At 42.7% G+C, this 19,439-nt stretch overlaps 1 protein-coding gene across 1 annotated transcript in view; it reads left to right on the forward strand.

The window, feature by feature from the left end:
* The first annotated feature begins 12,875 nt into the window (after positions 1-12,875).
* The window catches only part of LOC144891361 (uncharacterized), a 65,744-nt gene continuing 59,180 nt past the window's right edge, over positions 12,876-19,439 (forward strand). The window contains exon 1 of the mRNA XM_078774649.1: positions 12,876-13,479. The gene's annotated coding sequence lies outside the window, so the exon portion shown is untranslated. The remainder of the gene's footprint in view (positions 13,480-19,439) is intronic.

Genomic DNA, 19,439 nt, shown 5'->3' on the forward strand with positions numbered 1-19,439 from the left:
GATTAATCAATTAATTATTTAATTTTTTATTAATGACTTATTCAATTACATTTCTAAAAGATACATCTTCGGATGAAGCACTCGTGGTTTAGTTATGCTATTGGCCAATTGATTAAGAAAATATTTCGTGATAATTGTACACCACACCTTTCCTATGCCATCTCCAGGCATTGCAAAACGTCATTGCCGGGCACCGAAGGTGGCTCGGCAGTGACGCACGCTGAAAGGGAGTACTCAGTTTTCACTCTGGTTGTTTGTTTGTTTGTTTTCTTGGTTGTTTTTTTTTTTTCTTGTTTGTTTGTTTGTCCGGGCGATATCTCAGCCATCCTTTGAGTTAGGAAGCTGAAATTTCGGCACAATTGTAAGCAAGTCCTTTGTCAAAAACGTTATTTTTTGTTTTTTGATCAATCAATTAATTGAGGAGTTATTTAATTATTAGCGATTAATAAAGTACTTATTTAATTAATCAAATTTCCTTTCTCTTCTGACCATTAACTCAGGCACCTTTTGAGTTAGGAAGCTGATATTTGGACATGCCAATGACCAGGTGATTTGCCTGCAAAGGCTATTTTTGATTTATTAATTAATCAATTCATCAATTAATCGATTAAGTATTTAATTATTCGATTAATGACTAAATTTTTTTTTTTAGTTACAGATTCTGATGAAATGGTGGTGGTTTATGTGTTCTGTCACCGAATTGATTAATAATTTAATTTTTTAATGATTATTATTTATTTATATTCATTATTAATCATTTATTTATTTTCTTTCTCATTTGGCCAATATTTCAGGCACCTTTTGAGCTGGGAAGCTAATATTTGGACATGACAGTGACCAAGTGATGTGGCTATCAAGGATATTTTTGATTTATTGATTAATCATTTAATCGATTAATTATTTATTGATTAATTGATTAATTATTTATTGATTAATCAATTAATTATTTCATTTTTTATTAATGACTTGCGGAATTGCAGAGAAAAAAATTCATACTGATCGAATCAAGCGTTGTACTTGTCGAATTATGAAATCATAATTAAAGTACCCATGACATCATCATTAACACATCTTATTCCCCAAGCGGAGTACTTGACAATGAGCCATGTTTCAGTTTTATTCCAAGGAGCGGTTACGGAGATATAGAGGTGCAACCTTTTTTCGATTTTTCCAAGATTGCGCCTGTACCACGTGACATATGACGTCATAATTATCATTTTAAAAAATTTCACAGGAGGAGCCGCTCATATTCTGAAAATTTTCTGTCAATCGGACTTACAGTTGCAGATGAATTTTTTTTTTCATACTGATCAGATCAAGTGTTGTACTTGTCGAATTATGACATCATAATTAAGGCACTGATGACATCATCATCAACATATCATTCCCCATGGTGAGTACTTGACAATTTCAATTTTTTCCATTGAGCGGTTTTGGAGTTATAGAGGTGTAAAGTTCTTCCAAGATGGCGCCTGTACCACGTGACCCATGACGTCATAATATTTACTAAAATATTCTGCAGAAGGAGGCCCTCCTATGGTGAAAATTGCATGTCAATCGGACCAACGGTTGCCAAGAAAATGAATTTTTAAAATGCAGACACGGCACAAACATTACTTCACTGAAATGCAGACACGCACATAAGTACATAACTGAATTAACCCTGCTTTTTGCTTCGCGAGCTCAGGATAATAATGTTGGTCTCCTACTTGCTACAGTTGTTCTCTGAACAATCCGTTGTTCTTGTTCAAATTGTTGCCTTCTTATTCTACCCACCTCGTCTTCTCTTGCCCTTATTGTCGCTTGTCGCTGTGTTAGCCTTGTTGTTGTAGCCTCTTCATTTTCTCTTGCCCTCATTGTAGCTTGTCGCTGTTGTTGCTGTGTTAGCCTTTTTGTTGTAGCCTCTTCATCTTCTCTTGCTGTTATTGCAGCCTGTCGCTGTTGTTGCTGTGTTCGCCTTTTTATTGTAGCCTCTTCATCTTATCTTGCTGTTATTGCAGCTTGTCGCTGTTGTTGCTGTGTTAGCCTTTTTGTTGTCGCCTCTTCACCTTCTCTTGCTGTTATTGCAGGTTGTCGCTGTTGTTGCTGTGTTAGCCTTTTTGTTGTGGCCTCTTCATCTTCTCTTGCTGTTATTGCAGCTTGTCACTGTTGTTGCTGTGTTAACCTTTTTGTTGTAGCCTCTTCATCTTTTCTTGCTGTTATTGCAGCTTCTTTTTCTCGCTGTTCTCTTAAGCGGGTACATCTTGTTTCCTGTGTTTCTTGGGACCTGTATCCTCGTTTATTTTGGCACGTTTTGATTTTGTTGAAAATGTAGATTTTCTTGCTCTTCTTGGCATGCTGAAAAAGGGAAGTTTTTTTCCCCAAATAAAATATTGATACAGAAGATGTTTATTCAGATATGATTGATGATATTGATATATATTGTTGCGGATCTCGGACGTCGGCGCTCCCCTTATCAAGGGGGGGGGGGGGTTAATCCCCTTGTCTTTTTATCTGGCCGACCCGAGTCCTGAGAGTTATACGCTCCTTCCGGTCGGTATTAGGTAGGGTTATCGGTCGACTAGGTCCGAATACCTAATTACTAACCCGACCGTAAAGCAGGGAAATAACTCCCGCTCGAACCACGGATATGATGGAAAATGCCGAGCGGATAGCAATCCGCGATCCGAGCCGTTAACAATGGAACTAAACCCGATTATAGCAGTTCCTATCATGCCACGTTTACCCAATGAGAGAAGGGACGGATGCGATCAGACAAGAGGAAACCAGAAGGTAGGAAGAACAAAGATGGGTTTATTAATTACGTACAAGAAGGAGAAGAGGAAACAAAAGAATGTACAGGATAGGAAGAGGAAGAAGCAGCACACAGGGCAGTCTTATGGCAGTCTTAACTTAATACCCCAGACAAACATACACACTCACACGGGGATTGTAGATGGTTGATGGAACGGGTAGAACAGTTATGTAAGGGGGGAAGCTGGTGTCCTGCGGCATACGTAATAGATGCACACTCGTGCCAAACGTCCCCCCTCCACAGTCCTCTCAATCAGCGCGCCGTAAATCTCTTTATAAAGGTGCTTCTCAATGCGCTCTCTCCCATCAGTCCTCTTTAATGAGCGCGCCTCCAGCAAGTCCTCTTGTAATGCACGCTGCCGCCGTCAGTTCTCTCAGTCAATGTGCTCACTGGCAAGTCCCCCGCACAAGTCCTCCGAGTCCTTTTATCAGCGCTCTCTCCCAACGAGTCCTGTGAAAGGGCTTTGCATTCGCACTTATATAACTTGCGCAGCGATCACTCCGCGCGCCCCAAAAAGCCACGCCTGCCAGCGATGTCCCTCAGCCCTGGTTGGCTGGTGAGGGCTTACCGGCCACGCCCTTGACGGCTGGTTGACATGCCACACCTTCTTCCTGGCGTTCCGCCCCCTTTTTCCTGGCCTCACCTCGTGTCTTATGGCAGCGTTGAGCGAGCGCCAAGGCAGCTGTTGCGGGCAGAAGCGCGTATCAATTTGGGAGAGCCATAGGGCAGACTGTAGGCACGTAATGGCGTCGCTTGGAGAGGGAGGTTGCCAAAATGGCCGGAATGGGGACCTACGCTTATTTGATTGACACAACGCAGAGTCGACTATTGGAAACACAGCCTTATCTAAACACATAATAATGAGATAACTGAAGTCCTATGGTGTCCTACGTGTTGCTGTGGCCTATCTAGGGGTGCTACCTTTAACCTTTAATGATGTTGAATTTATTTACACAAGTGTGGGTTCTCAAAACCGCAACAATATGATACAAGTAATTATAAGTCGGGTGATAAGTTGTTTTCTTCAAAGAATAAAAAGGTTATTGGAAAGTTTAAGGATGAATTGGGGGGTAAGATAATGAGCGAATTTGTGGGATTGAGGTCTAAAGCTTATGCTTATAAATATATTGATAATAATATTGAAAAGAGTGATAAAAAGTTGAAAGGAATATCGAAAAATGTTATTAAAGAAACAATAAACTTTGAAAATTATTATAATTGTTTAGCTTTAAAGAAAGAAGAGTTTAGAAAAATGAATACAATAAGAAGTTATAAACATCAATTATATTCAGAAGAGGTGAATATGAAAGCTCTTGGAGCTTTTGATGATAAGAGATTTATTTTAGAAAATGGAATTGATAGTCTCCCTTATGGTTATAAGTGTTAAGATATTGTCGTGTGAATACCCCCCCGGTTAATACCATGGCTCGCGAATGACCAAACAGCTTTAATTGAGGCGACGACCGAAAACTGATTTTGCTATCACAGCACGGGAGAAAGAATGAAGAAGAAGAAGCGAAAGCGCTTATCTGAAGGGGGAACGAACTCAAACGGGAATCCGGGGTAAAATGTACAAAAATAAGGATTTATTAAACGGAACCCGATATAATAAAACGCGACGATGAAATAAATAATGATCCTAAATTGGCATCCCACATGCAGACTTCGAACACGCCACAAAGGAAAATGGATTACGAAAAGAAATGTCTTGTCGTGTAATGGTTCGTGGGTGCGAGCTTATCTGTCCGAAATGTGTCCTTCCAACGTGGCTACCTCAGTCCGCCTCACCCACGAGCTCCGCCAGGCCCGAGTGACCCGCCCCACTCTAGGCTCCTCGTCAACTGCCCACGAGGTCCGTTCGCTCCACGGCACGCCTCGCTCCAGCACCAAAAGCAACTGGGCCAGCGATCTCCCCGCGAAGCCGATCTTCAACACGAGGCCGATCTCCAACACGAGGCACAACGAGAGCCAGGAACGGAGAGCAAAGAGCGAAAGACCGGCACGACTCAATACCCAGAGCAAAGTGTCCAGAATCCCGCCAGCGAGTCCTTTTGTCACTTGGCATGTGACGTCAGTTTTGGCGCCTGACCAACCAGAGCCTCGTAGCTTCCCGCCGTCTCCTCAACCATCTCGCGCCTTCTGCGCTGATTGATTCAAGGCTCGCGCCTTCCGTGCCAACCAATCACACGTTCCCTGTGGCGTGGTTACAGCTCATCTCACGCGATGTTGCTAGGCCAGCTGGTGGTGCTGCTGGCGGCGGCCATCCGGCGGTGCCCCGATCTGGCTTCCTGCCTGTCTTCTTCCAAGGTCATTGTAAGGGAAGAGGAATTATTTAATGTTGCACTAAAGGGCCTATCTAAGTTTTTATATGAGTATGCGTTGCCATAAGGGACAAAGGTTTGGTGACAGGGGGAAATGACGAACAAAGGAATCTTATCCATAATCCCTGTACTATTTAGCACGCCCTGCTCCCTCATAGAGGGGACATCAATACAGCTTATACCGACAACCCGGGCTAACATAGAACTTATTACAGGGTAGATTCCCTATTGCGACAGTCGGATACCTACCTATACAGATCTATCTGGCTCCAGATATTGCTCTACCCAAATTCATAACAATATATTTAATTGATAAGATAAGAACGGGGGTTAGGGATTTTAGCGGGCTACCGCCGCCTTTTTATGAATATATAAATGATAGAACCAAGCAATAACCAAACCAAAGAGTGGAGAAAACAACAACCTTGGTATTTAAATGGAAAACATCATGAATGTGAAAAATTTGTCAACAATGTCTGACAACATGGACCAACCTCTATCAACTCATCCCAACTCTCTCTTCCTCATATGTGGCGACTTCAACTGTCATCATGCCAGCTGGCTGGGTGTGGGTTCCTCTTTCACCAGCCATGGCACCTCAGCAAAGGACTTCTGTGCCTCATTGGGACTGACACAATCTGTCAATTTCCCGACCCGGATCTCAGTCAATGGAGTATCTTCTCTTCTGGCCTTGGTTATGACAAACTTCCCTGCAAATGTCTGCTGCTCTACTTCTGCTCCAATCGGTTCTTCTGATCATGTGCTTGTTAAAGTGGACATCTCTCTGGCCATTCTCAGAGAGCCTCCTCAGCGTCGACGAGTCTGGCATTTCACTCAGGCCGATTGGCACGGCCTGCAAGCAGCCATCAATGACCTGGACTGGTATCCCGGCTCTACTGCCTCTGACATCAATTCTTCCTGGGAATTCTTCCAAAGCAAACTGCTCTCTCTCATGCACAGATTTATCCCATCTCGTCTTCAGTTGTCTTACCCTTCCTCCCGTCCATGGTACACTGAATCTTGTGGTGAGGCAGTTGCCCTGAAACAACTTGCCTTTGCCTCTTGGAAGGCAAATCCAACTAAAGGTAATCTCAGTTCCTCCCACCAAGTTCAGAACAAGTGTGTGTCTACCCTCAGGAGTGCCAGAAAGCACGATCTCTCCACACTCAAGAATGAACTCTCAAACCTGTCTCCTTCCTCAAAATCCTGGTGGCATCTGGTCAAATCCGTTTCTGGTGTTTGTTCCCTCTCCATCCCCTCTCTCGCCTCAAATGGCTACACAGTTGACACTGCACGTGACAAACCCGAATGCCTCAACTCTGTGTTTGCCTCAAAATCTTGTGTCCCAAACCCATCTCTCTCTGTTCCCACATTACCCTGTCGAACCCAACAGCTCCTGGACTCTGTTTCCTTCTCTCCTGATAAGGTGGAGAAGTTTTTGTCAAACTTCGACTCTGATTCTGCAACTGGACCAGACGGCATCAGCCCACGGGTACTAAAATCCTGCTTTGCGGCGCTATCTCACCCTCTCACTGTTCTTTTCACCCTCTCTTTTGCTCAAGGTCATCTGCCAGCATCTTGGAAATCAGCAAACATTACCGCTTTACACAAAAAATGTGCAAAAACAAATCCTTGCAACTACAGACCAATCAGCCTGCTCCCAATTATCAGCAAAGTCATGGAATTCCTTCATTGCTTCGGATATCAAATCCTTCCTCTTCTCCAATGGCTTGATCTCCGGTCATCAATTTGGATTCAGACCAGGTCATGCGACTCTGGACATGTTGTTTCTGCTGTCTCAACAATGGATGGAGGTCCTCAATGCGAAACAGGAAATCAGAGCTGTCCCCCTCGACATATCACATGCCTTCGATATGGTCTGGCACCCAGCTCTCCTCACCAAACTCTCCTCCTATGGTATCCATGGAAATCTCCAAGCTTGGCTTGCGGACTTCCTCTCTGGTCGTAGTCAACATGTGGCACTGAATGGATTTCTCTCATCGCCCCTTCCTGTTCTCGCTGGAGTTCCCCAAGGTAGAGTTCTGGGCACTGTGCTTTTTCTGATCTTCATCAATTATCTCCCCGACTCTCTGGAAAATCCTCTCTATCTCTTTGCTGAAGACTCCCCTCTCTGCCGCTCCATTCCTCATCCCTCAGATCGGCAGCCTGCAGCCTCCTCACTCTCTGCAGACCTGGACAAAATCACAGACTGGTCAAACAAGTGGAACATGTCTTTCCATCCTGACAAATCTCACACTCTTACTATGTCTCTCCGAAAAGACCGACTGGAAAACCCTCCCATCTACTTTCTCAACAATCCTCTCCAGGAAGTTCTGTCGCTCAAGCTTTTGGGTCTCATTATTTGCCATGATCTTTCTTGGGAAAACCACATTGCCAAGCTGGCCGACTGGGCATCCTCTGTCGTGCGAAGCCCTTCCTTGGCACACCTGAGCTCCTCACCACATACAAGGCTTTCATCCGCAGCTCAATGGAATACTGTTCCCCCCTCTGCTCCTGCCTCACACCTAGCTCAGCTTCACGCTGTTGAAGCCAAAGCTTTCAGAATCATTGGAATCTCCTGCGATGAAGCTAACTCCGAGGGCCTTTCACTCACTCACCACAGGCAGGTTGGTGGTCTTTCTGTCTTCTACCGACTCCTCTCCGGGCTTGCTCCCCCAGCTCTCTCTGTGCTCCGTCCCTCAAATATTCCTACAGGTCGCACAAGATCTGCCAGCAACCCTCTTATGGTTAAACTGCCAAAATCTAGGCTCTCTGCTCACCTTCACTCTTTCATGCCCCTTTTTTCCCGCCTCTGTGACAAACTCCCCCACTCCCTTCAATCCCACTCCTCCCTCCAGGTCTTTAAAACAGCTGTTCACCACCATCCCTTATCTTCCCCCATCCAAAACCTTGATATTTTCTACCCCTGCTAATTCACCCCAGATGCACTTTTTCGAAATTCCAACTTCTTTCCTGGAAGTCCTTGCAGTGTCGATATGTTTTATACCTCTCCCACCTCCCCCCAAGCCCTCTCCCTCCCACTGTTCTCTCGAGGTCCCTGCTCTAAAATGTTGTGTTTGTGTCCTTCCCCCTCTCTCCCCATTTTGTCTACCGCTCCCCTTATTTTGTGTTTTATGTGTCGGTTTGTGTCGGTTTGACTTTTTGTCTGATTAATGTTAGCTCTTTCACGAGCCTCGATCTTGTATACAAAAAAAATATGTATATATCAAATAAGTATTTTTGAAAAAATAACAGGGGTAAAAGTAGATAAAACAAATGAGCGAATAAATTTAAATACGAATAGGTTGGAGGCTCTGGGAGGTAATATCCTAGAGTGGTCAGAAAACTGATGGTTGCCAAGAGATTGGGGGGGAAAATAATTTACTATAATCTCAAAATGGTATGTGGCACTGGGGGATTTCAGACAAGGTCATTAAGAGAAGTTTATCATTTCATATCAGCTCAACAACGATACCTAAACCAGGAGTTAAATTCCAATGCCATATTTATCAATATTTTAGGTGGTGATTGTTCTTTTAAGAAAATTAAGCTGTTACCTAAAAATGAAACACAAATATTCGTTGGGTCTCTGTTCGAGTATGATGAAAAATGTGGAGAGTTAATAAGCTAAATGCAGACCATTGACTTCAATGTGTTTTAGTCGTAGGTAAATGGGCTTAGAAAAAGAGGAAAAAAGGGCGATTTAGTGCGTTTCAATGCGCTTTCCCCATTCACTTACATGTTAAATAAAGTGTGTCCTCGAACCAACATTCTTCTCCTACTAACATGCTCTTGGTAGTCACCACAACATGAAAAGCCCTATAAAAATTAAAACTCGCACTTTATTTCAAAACATGCTCTTGGTAGTCACCACAACATAAAACGCCCTATATAAATTAAAACTCGCACTTTATTTCAAAACATGCTCTTCGTCGGCACCACAACATAAAAAGCCCTATAAAAATTAAAACTCACACTTTATTTAAAAACCTGCTCTTGGTAGTCACCACACCATGAAAAGCCCTATAAAATTAAAAACACACTCTATTTTAAAACCTGCTGTTCTTTGATTTTTTTTTCCACGTTGCGTTTTTCCAATTTATGCAACTTTTGGTCGGTTGGGAGTCCCAATATGGCGGCCGTGTAGCTTCATGAGCAAACGCACTCTCATCAGCCAGTCGTTCCTCCATACCATGGAGCTGTGAGTGGATACCATGTCGGATCTGTCATCTGTGCTCTGCCGGCGATTGACATTATTGAGTGTTTGCGATTCAATACATTTTATATCCCTTCCCTAATCCATTGGTGTATCAAATCAAGTAGCACAGCAACCTGTCATTTTTAAACGAATGATGAGCTCCCGTATGCTTGTGTGATAAGCAATAATTGATAGATATAAAATGAAGCGTTTCATATTATAGTGGTGGATCTGGTTATTGAACATTTTAATCGCAAATATATTTCTCCTCAATGTCGGTGCCCTGGGCACGTGCCCAATGTGCCCATTGGTTAATCCGCCACTGGGGATGAGGTTAGTATTAGTAGAAAAAGCAGGTTTAGTAAAATAATAACAACGTTTGATGTATACAAATGCAACAATAAGCACAATAAAAATTGTATAATTCCTAATGTTAATGCATATCGATATTGTTCATCAAATCTACACTATAATATATTGCACATCCCTCATGAGTATATTGCACACAAAACATCCCTCATGAGTAAATGGACCAACCCGTGATCATGGCGGAACGTTGCGGTTTTTAAAATCAGAACACCTGTCCTAAGGTGAAACAAAACTATTCCAGCGATGTTGAAAAGCGAAACACAGCTCAACTAGAACGGCATTCGGTGGAGAGCATACCTGCACCAGGTGAACAGTTTATGTTTTGTTAGGTCGGACACTGAAAGGTCGTATCTGAATTCGACTTAAACCAAGATCGAATCGCTTGTTCTTGTCGCTTAGCAACTCATTCACCAAGTTTCGTCATAATTCGTCGACAACTTTTTCAGATATCGTGCTGTAATATATCGTTTTTGGCCTGAACTCTCATTGGTGAAGAAGAACTTACACAATTTTAAAATTATCGGACCCGGAATCGGATTTGGATCTTCACCAAAATTGAATCAGTTCTTCCTTGTCACACACAACTTGTCTACCAAAGTTCGTCCAAATCAGTTCACAATTTTTTGAGATATTTTGTTCACAAACAAACACACAGACTAGAAATCGGTCAGAGACCGAGGACTTGCCGGAATGTACTTTTTTCAGGGGTGTTGTTTAGAAAGGAAGCGGATAATGTTTGACAGTGTTATTAGTAAAAAAAACAATTTTTGACCTTGAGTTTGACCTTTCAAGGTCACTCAAGGTCAAAGGTCATGGTGCCAAATGAAATGTCGTATGTAACTTCCTATATGTCAGTAACAGTAAGTGTATGCATATTTTTTGTACTTTTAGAGTAACAGTGGTTTGAAATATATTTTAAATGAAAACTCGACCCCCCTGATTTCACGTTTTGGTTGACCTTGAGCTTGACCTTGGGCCTAGAGAGTTAAAAATTGGGCACAGTCTATTCCAGGGCAAGGCAAATATGTGTGTAAAATATGGCGATGCTATGTGCAACGATGTAGACGTAGTACTGTGCACAAACAGACAGACAAACCAACAAACCAACCAACATACTTGCCGGAAATGGTCCGGCAAGTAACAAACCAAACAACTAACATAAATGCCGGAATTTTTCCGGCAAGTAACAAACAGGGGTAAAAACATAACCTGCATCCACCTTCGGTTGTGGAGGTAACAAAAGGTGATAAGGGTTGAACATCACCCGAAATTAACTTTGTTCATTACACAAGCGGCAGAATCAGAAAAGGGTCTTCGGTCTGTCGGGCTTGTGTGTTCAGTTACCAAGCAGCTTGCTATCGCTTGCCAAGCCAGCCGTTCCGTACCAACGGTTTTGTTGAAGTGCTTGCTTGAGTGCTTTAAGCTACGTAGCGATCACTCCACAATAAACTTTTTGTTCTTCAACGAGCCTCGTCTATGTAAACAAAAACAAATAAATAAACACGAATGATGTCGTGCAGAGCACGATACTTGAAAAATCCACCCCCATCCCCTCACCCGAGAAAAGATGCCATTGCGACATCAAATTGTCCATTTCGTTGAGATCAAAGTTGACAATCTTAATCATAGCTCATTGATTTTTAGATGATAATTGATGATTTTGAAAGTTTGACCTTCAACCTTTTGACCTTAAAATACATTGTTTCCCAATTCAGTGAGGCACTTTGCAATTGCTCTTTAATGTTCAGGTTAATCGGATGAAAATTGATAATTTTTTTAACATAAATTTATGATTTTAGAAGTTTGACCTTGAGTTGACATTTGACCTTTTATCCTAAAAAAAATACTTGATTCCCCAATGCGGTGATTCAATATGCAAATGCTGTTCAACTTTCACGGCTATCAGATGAAAATTGACTATTTTAGCATTTTAACCTCAAGATGACCTTTGACCGAAAAATCAATTGGCTTCTCAGTTGTGACTACCTCTACAACTTGGTAAAGTTTCATGACGATCCGGTTGAAAGTGTAACTTGTGGGTAATTGACATTAAACAGACAAAGAATAAATCTGTTGTGTGTAGAACGATACTTGGGAAATCCTGAAAATTGGTTGTTGTCCTTTGGCTGATGTTGACCTTTTATCCAATGTTGACGTCAAAAATAATTGGTGGCTGAATTAATTGTCCTGATATGCAAATCCTCTTTAAATTTCAAGTGAATCAGATGGAAATTTAGCATTTTTAAAAATCTTCCAAAATTGTTGAAATTTGGCCTATCCTGATCTTTTGACCTCAAAATCAATAGGTTTGTTTTTCCTTATGGCCAACTCTATGATTTGGTGAGGTTTCGTAAAGATCGGTCATTTGTGCTCAGGGCCCCAAAAAATGTTAATCTGCCTCTGCCTGACTGACCCACTCACATACACACCCACTCAGTCACTCAATGACTCATACTCACTCACTCAACTCAATGACTGACTCACTCACTCACACAATGCACTCACTGTCTGCCTTACTGATTCCCTCAATGACTGACTGACTCACTGATTCACTCCCTGACTGTCTCACTTACACCCACTCAAAATTCACTCACTCACACACACACACACACACACACACACACACACACACACACACACACACACACACACACACACACACACACACACACACACACACACCGACGGACACTGCGCGATAGATAAGTTTACCCGACGAAGGTCCAGGTGAGCTAAAAACGAGCTTGTAACCTGGTAAAAAGTCAGACAAGTTTTCGGAATCATTTTTAACATACCACGAAATGTTCGTACACCTGGTGATGGTGGGAAGTGACACATTTATTTTATATCAATAAATTATAAAAAAACCGGGAATATCAATTAATTATTTTATTGATAAAAGGGGGAAATATCAGTAATTATTTCATCATTTGTACCTCACATTGAGTGCTACGTCACATAATGATTTTACATTGATAATTTCACAGGGAATCACAGGGATTCAGTGGATTATTGGATTCGATGAAACCTGTTATAATGCAAATACACAATGTATTATGCAAATGTACAATGCAAGTATATTTACCTTCGCAAAAGCGGAAGGTTATGTTTTGATCGCTGTGTATTTATTTGTATGTCTGTGTGTGTGTGTGTATGTTAATCGCATAACTCAAAAAGTATTCAACCGAATTGCATGAAATTTGGTGGGATGATTGGTTATTATACGGGACACATTTGATTAGATTTTGGGAGCAATCGGGTCAAAGGTCAAGGTCAAGGTCACGAAAAGGTCAAAATCGTATTTTTGTTGTTCTGTTCCCTACACTCCCATGCCAAGTACAGAACAGTAGCTGCGGCGAAGGTATGCGCTCTACCGAGTGCCCGTTCTAGTTGATGCATGCATTGGTTTTCTAAAGCTTATATCAGAATATTAACTTATATCAAATGGGTCTTTTGAGGTGAAAGTGTGATGACGTCACCACGTCACGCGGCACGAATGCGGGCCTGTGTCGTTGGAGGTACTGACTTCTATAGGGAGGCCCCATCACCCTCCCCCATCACCCTCCCCGAACACGTCACGGAATGTTGTTACGGGTGTGAACTTGTTGCACCGTAACAAATACACCGCCTTGTGCGTGATTATGGGATGCATGGCAATACAGTGGTGATGTACTTCCGGCGTCATTTCCGGTCTGGACGTGGACCATGTCTTTCTTGAACTGACATCGGCTCCGGCCTCCGTGTCCTTTTCCACAAGCGTCTGACACAGTGATCGGGTCGGATCTTCTGAGGAAAAGGTTTGTTCGGAGATTCTCATTTTATTATTAATACTGAGAAATATATTCTGTAAAACGATGATTTGAAGTGATTCTTCATATTATATTAAAAGAGAGATCGGGCGAACATTATGATTATACAGAGCACGATATGATTATGACAAAGAGTTGTGGATAGATTATGATCAAACTAAGGGGATGAGGTGGGTAAGTGAGAGGAAGAAGCTGATTGGATTTAGGTTCAGGTCGGAATCCAGATCCGGTCTATCAGTGTAGTGTGTATCCTGGTGGAGGTTTGTGCGATACCGAGTGACGTTCTACTTCGTTACCTGTGAAACTAATCCTGGTGTTGGCTTCATGGTTAATGTGGCTGCTTTAAGATGTTAGGGTCACGCCGTTAAAATAACACCAGGTGGGTTGACTCGGCCTGTAATCCTTTTGAAGTCGGCAAAATGAGTACCAGCATCCCGGAAACAGGGAGGGAGCACTGCATCAGCGGCACGTGAAACTGAAAGTGGGTTGTTTTTTAGGGGAATAGGTCTTAAGTCTTGGTGACATAAATCATCAATTTTCAACATTCACTTATTATGTGTGTTTAGACATATTCTTGGGAAAAAATGCCAGGAGCATCGAAAATGCCCCTTTATATGTTATGTGCCATGTGACAAACTATAGAAAAGAAGGGACATTCAAAATAATATTGTGTGCATGCTGGACTACCCTTGTGTTCTTAGGAGGAACCAAGTAATGAACTAGAAAAGTTCGTATAGAGGGGCGCCCTACATCTGGCAAATAAAATACATTCACTTCTTCATGCATAATATTAATGCTAGATGACCGGACAGCCAGCTTAATGTGCATCTGTGGGCCCAGACAAGACAGCTTCAAAGTGTGTATACCTGCAGACAATCAGACCAGCCCTTACCACATCGGACTAAATAAAAAATAAAAAACCTTCTCTGTTTCTTAAAATACACAATTTTGTTGAAAAAAAGGGGATTCTGTTGATACAAATATGTGTGTGTGTGTGTGTGTGTGTGTGTGTGTGTGTGTGTGTGTGTGTGTGTGTGTGTGTGTGTGTGTGTGTGTGTGTGTGGTATGTGTGTGTATTTATTGGTGTGTGTGTGTTAAATTTTGTGTATCATTTATTTATCATGGTAAAAGGTACATATTTCATTTTATCGCTCATTTTGGGAACTCTAATGCTTGGTGTCACGTTCAAATTTGATGTGACGGAAGATAAGATCTGGTGATGATGTCACTGCCGACACATTTTCGCATGGCTCCGGTACCTCAAAATTTGGCCCGACACCACTGTGTACCTGACTCATAATGATGCTGAAAATCATGTTTAAGAATTGATACGTTTTGAATACGAACAAACTGCATTTTGTTCATCATACAAGACTTTATTCAAGATGATGTAAAATACTTGAAAAATATAGAAGAAAAACAATTATTCAACCCAGATGGGACTCGAACCCACAATGCCCAGCTTAGAAGTCTGATGCCTCATCCATTAGGCCAATAAGGGGGTGCCGATTTGATTCATAGAGCTGCATGAAGAAGTAAATGTATTTTATTTGCCAGATGTCGGGTGCTCCTTTATACGAACTTTTCTAGAGCATTACTTGGTTCCTCCTAAGAACACAGGGGTAGTCCAGCATGCACACAATATTATTTTGAATGTCCCTTCTTTTCTATAGTTTGCCACATGGCACATACCATATAGAGGGGCCTTTTATATGCTCCTGGCATTTTCCCCAAGAATGCCCCTTCTTGTAACATGTTAGAATGACAAGGTGGTGCCATAGCCGCTGGATAAAATGGTGGTAAAACCTGGAATTAATTTTTTTTTACACCTTTCAACTTTCAATTAAATTGAATTATAAACTTTAATATTGTATGACACAAATCGTCTTCATAATACTTTCAAGATCCATGATATATATCGATATTTAGCATTAGAGGGCCTGGCATGTATGAGGGACAGGATTGGGGTGAAGAAGACTCTGCTAATATGGATATGCCGTACGAAGCCAATTGCCGCTTTGTTCTATGTTGATCAATAAAACGTCCATTTTCTAAACTACGACTCGATGTCGGCATGTTACAGTGTGCAAGGCCATACTGGTGATGGATGAGACTGCTTCAGTAGCGCTAAACTTCTGGATTTTAAAAACGATCTTTAATACCATTATTTTATTAAAATTGAAGTATGTACTTGAACACGTAGTGAGGCCTCATCTAGAATATGGTTTCCAGTTTTGGTCACCACAAGTCGGAAAGACAGCTACTATCGAGAGGGTTCAGCCCAGGCCTACTAGATTGATTCGGGGCCTAGCTGGACTCAACTAATTTAGGGTGCGTGAAGGAAACGGCTTTATGCATTAGAAAGGAGGCGGTTATGATGGGATATGATAGATGTTTAAGATAATGAAAGGTATAGACAAATTAAGTGCAGAATAATACTTCAGCAGAACTTCTGCTTCAGCAGCATAATACTTCAGCAGAAGTGACAGGATCAGGGGCCGTTGCCCAGTAAAGAAAAGAAGAGTTAATACGGTAGTAAGGTAAGGGTTTTTCTCTCAGAGAATAGTTTATGCTCCGAGAAAGGCAGTGGCAACAGAATCGACATACAAGTTCAAATTAGGATTAGATAGGTACCTGGAAGCTTTAGAGATAGAAGAGTATTGGGATATTGGCAAGACGTTTCTGTTGCTTTATTGAATTTTGTTTTTTTTTGTCCCCCGTCGCACCGCGGAGCGAAAGGGGGACTATGGTTTTCCCCTCCGTCCGTGCGTGCGGGTGTGCGTGCGTATGTGCGTACGTGCGTGCGTGCGTAAGCAAAGGACCGCATTCGAATTTGGTGTGTGGGTGCAACCCACATCAAAATCCAAGATGGCCGCCAACATGGATGTCTGACGCCATGAATGTCTGAACCTTGTGAGCTGAATATCTTGAAAAATAAGCGAAGTACCAACTTCTAATCTGGTGTGTGGGTGTATCTAGGCATAAGGAAGAACGCTATTGAAAATTGGGTCGCCACGTCAAAATCCAAGATGGCTGCCACCATATATATATCTGAACCTTGTGAGCGAAATATCTTGAAAAATAAACGAACTACTAACTTCTAATCTGGGGTGTGGGTGTATCTAGGCATAAGGAAGAACGCTATTGAAAATTGGGTCGCCACGTCAAAATCCAAGATGGCCACCGCCATGTATGTCTGAACTTTGTGAGCGGAATATCTTGAAAAATAAGCGAAGTACCAACTTCTAATCTGGTGTGTGGGTGTATCTAGGCATAAGGAAGATGCCCATTGAAAATTGGGTCGCCACGTCAAAATCCAAGATGGCTGCCACCCTATACATGTCTGAACCTTGTGAGTGGAATATCTTGAAAAATAAGCGAAGTACCAACTTCTAATCTGGTGTGTGGGTGTATCTAGGCATAAGGAAGAAAGCTATTGAAAACTGGGTCACCACGTCAAAATCCAAGATGGCCGCCTCCATGTCTGTCTGAACCTTGTGAGTGAAGTATCGTATCATCGCATGTTTTCTGCGTCTTCCACTTTGTCAACTCGCATCACATCCCGACGGGGAACCTAGGCGTAAAGCTTGTTGTATACAACATGGAGGCTCCTGTAAGAGCTAGCACATTAAACACACATTAGCACATACAAACAACAACACAACAGGCATTGAAAGGCCATTTTCTCTGCGAGAGTGGGGGTTAGTCTTGCGGTCCCCATGACAATCTTCTCCATTTTGCCCCATTTTCTGCATCTCCCCTTGTTAACACCCTTTCCCGCATTTCTTCTTCCACCATCTTCAGCCAAGTCTTTCTCCGTTTTCCCCGTCCTCTACTTCCTTCTACATTCAGTTCCATCACTCTTCTCAACCAGTCACTTTCATCCTTCCTCAACACATGACCAAACCATCTCAACCTGTTTCTCTTCACAGCATCCATCACAGGCTCTATTCCCATCATCTTTCGCAATTCATCATTTGTCTTCCTCTCTCTCAACGATACTCCGCACATCCACCGAACCATTCGCATTTCCAGCCTTCGTTGCTGCTCTACATTAATTACCCATGTCTCACTCGCATAAATTATAACACTTCTCACACATACAGCATACACCTTTCTCTTCAGCTTCAACGACACTCCCCTCCTCGACAGCACGCCACTCAGTTCCCGAAACTTCTTCCATGCACATCTCACTCAAGCAGCCGTTGCCGAGTCTGATCCACCTTCTACATTCAGCACGTCTCCGAGGTAGAAAAATGTTTTCACACCTTCCAGCTTTACGCTGTCTCCGAGATCCAAATCAACATTTCCTCCTTCTGCACCTCTCTCTGTGCACACCTTACACTTGAATGTAGCTGCCAAACTGGTTTATGACCCTCTCAAACCACGACATTTTTGATGAACCCACTCGGCGCACATTGTACATTGAATGGAGTTCACTCCGACACCCTTCCTGCACACAGCACACGGCCACTTCCCAGTTCTTTCCACCTCACCACATTCTTTACCACTTGCCATCACCTTCGTTTTTCCGATATTCACCTTCAGACCCTTTGGCCCCATACATTCCTTCCACTTGTTCATCTTCTCCTTCAGTCCATCCATACCTTCTGCAATCAACACCAGATCATCTGCATACAACAACTCCCAAAGTAAACCCTTCTTTACGTTCCGAGCCAGCACCTCCATCACAGCTACAAATAGCAGTGGACTTAGTATCGACCCCTGATGCATTCCCACCTTCACCTCAAACACACCACTGTTCCCGTCCTTCATCCTTACAGCTGTGCGTGCTCTTTCGTACATTGCCATCACGACTCTGATCAACCATTCCTCCACTTCTAACTTCCTCAATGCCCATGTCAATACTTCGCGTGGAACCCTATCGAATGCTTTCTCCAGATCAACAAACCCAAGAAACAACTTCTTCCTCTTCTCCATGTACTTCTCCTCCAACTGCCTTACAATAAAAAGTGCGTCTGTCGGTCCTCTTCCTGGCATAAATCCAAACTGCATTTCGTCAATCCTCACTTTCTTCCTTTTCCTCCTCTCCAACACCCTTTCCAATACCTTCATTCCATGCTCCAATAACTTTATCGCTCGATACGTGCCACAGTCCAGAGGGTCATCTTTCCCCTTGTATAGAGGGACGAGGGTACTCGGTTCCCAATCCACTGGAATGCGGCCTTCTTTCCCCACCAGATTATAGATCTCTGTCATTCTCTTCAAACCCCAACTTCCTGCTGCCTTCAACATATCTCCAACAACTCCCTTCGGCCCTCCCACTTTTCTACTCTTCATTGCTTTTATCGCTTCCTCAACTTCCTTCTTCTCTGCCGGTCGTAAAACTGCGTTACTCTCCATGTTGTCATCCCATTCATTCTCTGCATTCAACAGCATTTCCATATATCTCTTCCATCTTCCTTTAATTCCATCTGGGTCCATAACGATTTGTCCAACTTCATCCTTCAAGCAACTCACCCACATCACATCACACCTCTCTTTTGTTATCTGCTTTGCAATCCTGAATACACATAGCATATACAAACAGCGTCACGCTCTCTGACCCTCTTCCGAATCCAAGCGTTCTCCGAACATTTTCCTACATGCCTCTGACCCTCTTCCGAATCCAAGCGTTCTCCAAACATTTTCCTTCATGCGTCCTGCGCCTTTGCTACCTCTTTCTTTGCAGCCTTCTTGCCTGCCTTATAACTTTCATGCTCTGCCTTTTCTGCCCCCGTACCCTTCGCCTTCTGCCACTCCTTGAACTTCTTCCTCTTCTCGTCAATCCTCTTTCCAACTTCATCATCCCACCACCATGTTTCCGAGTGCCTCGGTGGTCCTTTTGTCCATCCACGTACCTCACCAACGGCTCCCAACAGACTATCTTTCATTGACATCCAACCACCTCCAAGCTCAACCACATCATCCTCTACCATACTCAGCCT

The sequence above is a fragment of the Myxine glutinosa genome, chromosome 1 (assembly GCF_964187855.1).
Source record: "Myxine glutinosa chromosome 1, kmMyxGlut1.1, whole genome shotgun sequence".
NCBI lineage: Eukaryota > Metazoa > Chordata > Myxini > Myxiniformes > Myxinidae > Myxine > Myxine glutinosa.